Source organism: Octopus bimaculoides, chromosome 7, assembly GCF_001194135.2.
Source record: "Octopus bimaculoides isolate UCB-OBI-ISO-001 chromosome 7, ASM119413v2, whole genome shotgun sequence".
NCBI lineage: Eukaryota > Metazoa > Mollusca > Cephalopoda > Octopoda > Octopodidae > Octopus > Octopus bimaculoides.
The window spans coordinates 96,578,545-96,586,744 of NC_068987.1; the positions used below are offsets into that span (position 1 = coordinate 96,578,545).

The 8,200-nt window shown below is 37.3% G+C and overlaps 1 protein-coding gene across 6 annotated transcripts in view; it reads right to left on the reverse strand.

The window, feature by feature from the left end:
* LOC106868839 (RUN and FYVE domain-containing protein 2) overlaps positions 1-8,200 on the reverse strand; it is a 245,763-nt gene that overhangs the window by 166,756 nt on the left and 70,807 nt on the right. The gene's annotated exons all lie outside the window — the stretch shown is intronic.

Genomic DNA, 8,200 nt, shown 5'->3' on the forward strand with positions numbered 1-8,200 from the left:
ATAAAGAAAATCATTACAAAGATTATTCAAATAGTTCAAAATCTTACAATCCTCCTCCTCCTCCTCATTTTGCATCTGGATTCCAAGCTGGCATGGATTGGATGGTTTGACAGTGTCTGACAAGTAAGAGGACTGTGTCAAACTCTAGTATCTGTTTTAACATGGTTTCTATGGCTGTATGCCCTTCCTAATGTCAACCATTTTACAGAGTGTACGAAGTGCTTTTTTATGTGGCACCAGTGAGGTTACCAAGTAGTTTGCAAGACCCCTTGATTGAGGGGTGTGTAATATAAAGGTGGGTTATGCCAGGTGTTGACAAGCAAGAATATGATAGAGGGATAAGAACAGGTGTCTTGCTGCAGAAAAGATACACGGCTCCTCCAGTTAGAAAAAGAGAGAAGATGGTGGTGATAAGATATCAGGACATATTTCAATGTACAAGAGGGTGAATGTTAAGGTGAAGGGTATTGGGAACAGAGAAACAGGTGAGTGGGATAAGGGCAGATGATGTTTGCACAGAGGTATTGAATTTAGAGATGGATATATCTTTTGATGTAGAAACAGCAGAGAGGATAATCAATAAGTGTAAAAGAGTGTATTTATTCATTCAAAGCTCATATTTTTCCTGTGGGTTTCTCACTTTAGAGCATTCATTTAGGTGACACTTCTTTTTGTTGCCTAAAGGAATGCACAAAAGTGCAAGACACAGCAGCAACAGAGAGAACCATTAACGCCAAACACAAATATATTTACAAATAATAATGGTTTCTAAAATTGGTACATAAAAAGACAATTTTTTTACCAGATTTGGCATAAGGCAACATTATATAATGAGTCCGTCCTTTTCTAACAAAGTAGGCAATGGAGAAGGATTTAAGGGGAATTTAGCAGCTATTTCTAGCAGGTTGAGTAACTGAGCGGAGGCTCCCACATTGTCTTGAGGCTTAAGTAGGTATTACAGCATGGTATAGCAGACTGCAGTAAGCAGAGCTACAACTGTGCAATATCATGAATGTTTTGTTGTCCTACTGACCTTAGGTTACTTTCTCCTGCAGGAAAATCCATCTGCAACAGACAGGCATCTGATACAGAGTGATTTATTTCTAATCTATATAATGAGTGTTAGAGATCACAATATATTTCAGTTATGCACATTCAAGTGGCTTTTTCTGACAGGGAAGCATATATAATAGCATGTATATGAGAGAGAGATAGAGAGAGAGAGTGTGTGTAACAAAATATGGGTGAAAATACAGATGAATGGTTAAGAAGTCTGCTTTACAATCAAGAGATCCTGAGTTTGGTCACTCGTGCTCGACTGGTATTTTATTTTAACAACCCAGAAAGATCACAAGAAAATTTAACCTTGATGAGTTATGGATTCAGAACATAAAGAGCATAAAAACTGTAAGGCTCGTTAATGATTCTGCCAAACCAAAAATATTAGCGGAAATCTCAGTTGATTTTTATCAATATCAATACATGATTGGTACTACTTCTTTTAACTCCTGAAAGTAAAGTGTACACTCATCACCAATTGGATTTGATCTCAGAAGATACAAGTAAATAAGTATTGAATGTCAGACATTGACCACTATCATTCAGAGGGGAAACTATAAATGCATGAAAATAACGATAACCAGAAAGTGGGGACTGAAAACAGAAACATTCCACCTAATGATTGAGAAGGATTTAAAAATTATGCATTTGTAATAATAAGCGCAAAATTCTGTCTATCCATCTGGGACCCCTGTATCTCAGTCTACATTTGCTCTACATAGACATATACCTTTTTGAAATCAGGATGATCCCAGGATTGAAAATTTGCTATTCATTTGGTTCTTGAACATCCAGCATTGGGATCAGGTCTGGATGAGGATTTGTTGTATGCTAACAGTTGAAAATTCAAATTTTAAAAGAACTCCAAAAATTTGTGATCTTACAAGTTTTTCATTTAAACTGAATTTAAAATAATACAATATTGGTGGGATAATACCATATTGGTAGGGTACCAATAAATGCTTTATTATAATTGCTCTCTTAAATTTTGGGCTGCAGGCCCAATTATCCCTCCACAGAAGCTAGTATAAAAGACTACATGGAGTGCAGCTTTGAAACTAATATACAATAATCTAAATCTTCAGATTCATACACAACATACAGAAAAAAAAGCACACCTAGGCACACATGCATATTACATGGAGTATTTTCAATAGTCTGTGTAATATGTGTGTTTTTTTTTCAAGAGGTAAAAACACTGCATGAACCCAAGGCATGAACCCAAGGCACACATATGTACTCGGTTGTACTATGAAGACACACAATAACGATAAGACAATATTGATTTCAAATTTTTGCCACAAGGGTAGCTTGTGGGAGAGGATTAAGTCGATTACATCAACCCCAGTGTTTCACTGGTACTTAATTTATCGACCCTGAAAGGATGAAAGGCAAAGTCGACCTTGGCAGAATTTGAACTCAGAATGCAGTGACTGGCGAAATACCGTTAAGCATTCCATCCAGCGTGCTAACGATTCTGCCAGCTTGCTGCCTTAACAACAACAACAACAACAACAACAACAACAATAATAATATAAAAGCTCTTTGATAAAAATATAGATGATCTCTTCCACATGCTCCAGCATTAAATATAACTTCCTTAATAGTGTCAGGTAAACTGAAAATGCACCTGATGAAACTAGAACACTCCCTTTCTCTCTTTCTCTCTCTCTCTCTCTCTGACATACACAGACACTTATTTCAAGTGTTTCCTAATTAGTTTATGTTATATGTTCCACATCAGTTCAACAAGAATCTATTTTCCATTACAGAAACCAATTTCCAAAGTATTAATTTCTCATATGACCCTCTTACCATTATAACAACCAGTGCAATGACATCATCACTATCATCACTATCATCATTAACACCATTGTGATTGTCAATGATTTCCGGCAACAGAAGAGCTCTAGTTTTCTGGAACTTGACACCACAGATTTTATCATGATTGTAGTGCTTCTTCTGAGGAAATTCTCATTTTGTTTAGCACATCCCCACCAATTGTTGCTGCTTTCCCAGTTATATGAAACTGGCAAGTAATTATATTAATCTATTGATCCATTCATTATTCCAAGGAAAAGGGACAATCATCATCATCATCATAACATTCACTTTTCCATGATTGCTTGGGACAGACAGACTTTGTTGAGGTGGATTTTCTATGGCTGGTTGCACTTCCTGTTACGAACCATCATGTGTTTCCAAATAAGGTAATAATTCTCCATGACCAGACATATTTTCACAGAATATCGGAAACTAAGGACACTGCTTGTATGACAGCGACGCTTGTCTAAGTCTATCAGATGATGTCAAGGAAAGGCAATAGTAATACACACACACACGTGTATGGGTAGTGTGTGAGAGTATATATTCTTCTATTTGTTTCAGACTGTGGCCATGCTAGAGCACCGCCTTTAGTCAAACAAATTGACCTCAGAACTTATTCTTTATAAGCCCCAGTACATATTCTATCGAGTTCTTTTTGTCAAACCGCTAAGTTACGGGAACGTAAACACACCAGCGTCGGTTGTCAAGCGATGTTGGTGGGGGGACAAACACAGACACACAAACACGCATGTATATATACATATACATGACAGGCTTCTTTCAGTTTCCGTCTACCAAATCCACTCACAAGGCTTTGGTTGGACCGAGGCTATAGTAGAAGACACTTGCCCAAGGTGCCATGCAGTATGACTGAACCTGGAACCATGTGGTTGATAAGCAAGCTACTTACCACACAGCCACTCCTGCGCCTATATAAATACATCTATATATATATGAGAAGTCAAAAATTATCCACACTTATGGCATAATGTATCTTTGTTATTGTCACACTGCTTTCAGTGCATGCAGTCGGTACTATTGTGGTCACATGATCGAAGTTCAAGCCGGGTCACACCATTTTTCTTTCTGGCTTTATAGTGTAAGCATGGCCACTCCACTAGGAATGTGCACCAAAGAAGAACAAAGAGAAATGATCCAATTTCTCTGGTCGGAATGTGTGTCAGGTGTCAAAATTCATTGGAGGCTGTTAGCACAATACAGGGACAGTGCACTACCACGTAGAAGTGTGTATGCGTGGATTGAGAAGTTTTAAATGGCCAGACAAAAATGACGCATGAAGAGGGAGCAAGACACCTGTCAGCCTCCACTGCTGACAAGAAGATTCAGCAAGCTCAAGAGATGGTAATGGTGAACTGGTTCACCATTATCTCAGATCACTGCTCTTTATCCTTCTTTGGTGCACATTGCTAGTGGAGCAGCCATGCTTACACTGTAAAGCCAGAAAAAAGAAATGACACTATCTATCTATCTATCTATATATATATATACACACACACACACATATACATACACACACACACACACACACATATATATATACATACACACACACATATATAATTGAATAAGACCTGTCTAGACTGGTCGTGTGCATACGTGCATATATATGTATGTATACATTTGTATATGTAAGTATTCGTATGTTGTGGGACTGAACCCGGAACCATGTGGCTGGTAAGCAAGCTACTTACCACAGAGCTACACACACACACACACACATATATATATATGAAACACTACTTCCCATTTCCATCTATGAAATCCACTTAAGGCTTTGGTTGGCCTAAGGCTATAGTAAAAGACACTTGCCCAAAGTGCCACATAATGGGACTGAACCCCAAACCATATGGTTGGGAAGCAAACTTCTTCCATATGAAGTATATGTAGTATTATAAGATCCAAGTTAGTAGTGTCTTTGGAAAGGTTTGGAAATTTCCAAAGGGAAATAGTTCTGAGAAAAAAATATAAGGAGAACATTTAGTTCAAGGTATGGAATGTAACAACATAGTTTTGACAGGTGGAGGGGAGGTAGGAAAGCAAGTAGAGGCATCAGCTGGGTATATTTTGGAGGAATTAGAGACTGGTGTAAGAGTAGAAGATGGATAAGCTACAAAAAAATGATGATTTCCCACTGAATTGATGATGTTTTTGTGGGGGCAAAGACTAAGATACAAAAGAGGAGGATGTAAATAGACAGGCAGACAGTAAAAAAAGAAGAAAAAAGACAGGTAAATGGGTACATTATCCATGCTATGAAAGTAGTATCACAAAGTCAGACATGTCTGGTTTTTGATAAAGCGCTAACACTGCATTATGTCTGCCACTCAAGTGCTTAACTTTAACTGGTCCAGTCCACCTAGTTGTAAATATGTACTACTGTGTGCAATAGTATTAACAACAGTAAGAACATTAGTAATATTGGTATCAAATTAAGGCGGTGAGCTGGCAGAAACATTAGCATGCTGGGCGAAATGCTTAGCAGTATTTTGTCTGTCTTTACATTCTGAGTTCAAATTCTGCTGAGGTCGACTTTGCCTTTCATCCTTTCGGGGTCAATAAATTAAGTACCAATTGCGTACTGGGGTTGATCTAACCGAGTGGTCCCCTCTCCCAAAATTTTTGGGCCTTGTGCCTAGAGTAGAAAAGAATATTGGTTTCAAATTTCAGCACAAGGCCATCGGTTTTGAGGGAAAGAGCAAAGCTGATTAAATCGACCCCAGTGCTCAACTGGTACTTATTTTATTGACCCTGAAAGGATGAAAAGCAATGTTGGATCTTGACAGAATTTGAACTCAGAATGTAAAGATTGATGAAACGCCACCAAGCATTTTGCCTTGCATGCTAATGATTCTGTCAGCTTGCTGCCTTAAATAACGTTACTATTATTGATATCAAACGTAGGAACAAAGCCATATTATAGCCGAAGGAACAATCAATTGGACTAAAATTAGACTTATACTTACTCTATTTCCTACAGGAAGATGAAAGGTAAAATTGACCTCAATGTCTTTTACTAATCAACAGTCATATTAAGAATTTTATCACCTTATAATACTCATTAAACTTTACAAATGGATATAGTTTGTACTGGGACAATCTTTATGAAGCCCACATGCCCTAGATACACTACTTAAAGACAGAGTTTTTACAGGTGTCCATATGACCTAACAGGTTAAGAGATGCACTAAAGGGTTACAAGCTGTTCTCGACTGAAATAGGTTTTAATTCTAAAGAAGAAACTTTTGTGGTCTTGGCCATGTGGAGAATGAAGACCCTGCACAAGAGGTTGATATTTCACATCTGTAAGAAGTGTACAAGCCCTGAATGTGTGTCTAATGTTGTTGCTTAGCACAAGGTCAGCCAGGGTCAAGCAGAACTATGAACAAAGGCATTCCAGTAACAGTCATTATGTCTTTTTAATATGTCCAGAGCTACATTATCCAATGTGTCTCTCGTTTTTCTTTAAGACATTACATTTAATTAATAGCATATTTCCAGTAGGTCAAGAAACCACATAGAGCAGTGATTTGAGAAACCTTTAGAATCATCATCATCATTTAACATCTATTTTCCATACTGACATGAGTTGGACAATTTAACAGAATGCAGCAAGCTGCAGAGATGTGTCAAACTCTAATGTCAACTTTGACATGGTTTCTACAACTGGATACCCTTCCTCATGCCAACCACTTTACAGTGTGTACTGGGTGCTTTTTTTTTCCATACCACAGACATTAGTGAGAATACAAAGTAACTTGTGAGGTAAAAAGAGAACAGGAGAACCAGAATACCTGTAGGAGTGCTGAGAAAAATAATAATCTTTAATTCTGCAAATCATAGATGTGTAACTTATATCAATAGATGTGTAACTTATACTAAATAACTGCTTTGAACTTCAGGCTTAACCCTCTTTCTCATGAGCATTTTAAAATTTTATCAGCTAACAATTTCAAATCTGAATGCAGGTTAAATATTACCTTCAGGTAAAAGGTTCCTCATTCCTGTTTAAGACTATTCTGGGTTTGTTTCATTCAGACAATAAGTGTCTGAGAATTCAGGATGTTAAATCGACTGGCCCCCATCCCCAAAATTTCAAGCCTTTTGCCATAGTAGAAAGGATTTAGCACACCAGGTGAAATGCTTAGCAGTATATCAACTGTTGCTACATTCTGAGTTCAAATTCCACCGAGGTTGACTTTGCCTTTCCTCCTTTCGAGTTTGATAAATTAAGTACCAGTCACATACTGGAGTCTATGTGATTGATTGTCTCCTCCTCCCACCACAAAAATCCAGGCCTTGCACCTATAGCAGAAAGGATTATTATTAAGGGTGGTGAAGTGGTAGAATCATTGTTGGTCAAAATGTGCTATACTATTTGCCCTTCTCTCTACATTCTGTGTTCAAATCCTACTAAGGTCAACATTTTCGCCTTTCATACTCTTCAAAGGCTGGTAAAAAAAAAAAAAAAAAAAAAAAACTAGCAACAAGTACAAGAATTGACTAATACCCTCAATTCAAATATGTGGTTTTGTGCCTATGTTAGAAGTAATTACAGAATAGTGGGTTGGCAGAATTGTTAAAACAGAATCCCAAGGTAAAAAACAAGCCAGTGGAATGATTAGAACGAGCATTGCAAAATTAACAAGTATTTTAGTGCAAATCATACACAAAACAATTTTTCGAAATTTAGATAAGTTGATTTAATCGAAGTATTTAGATTTGTCTCATATCGTATTTTTTGAGTTCAAGTTCTTTTAATGTTGATAAAATTAACACTAAGTATGTACTGTCACCTCATGTCAATATATAAAATAAAAAAATCGATATGCAGGTATGGCTGTGTGGTTACGAAGCTTGCTTTGTAAAACGTGGTTTGAAGTTCAGTCCCATTCAATGGCATTTTAGGTACATGTCTTCCACTCTAGCCTCAGGCTGACCAATACCTTGTGAGGGAATTCGGTAGACAAAAACTAGGTTGAAGCCCATTGTGTGTGTGTGTGTGTGTGTGTGTGTGTGTGTTTCGGATCTTGTTCAAAACGGGGGCACCAGTATTTTCTTAACGAAACACTTTGAAACTTGGGACACTGGTAGAATGTGTCATATAAAACATCTTTTTCTCTTAGTCTTCTTAACAAAAAAACGTACATCGCAAGTTATTTCATGTTAAAGTTATCGTATTTCTGTAATTTCAACCAATGACTGACGTCCATTCAGCCGAATTCATTAAGTGCTGACTACGTAAACAAACGATTCTGAAACGATTCTGGCGGTGATAAAATTATTATTTCCTTGT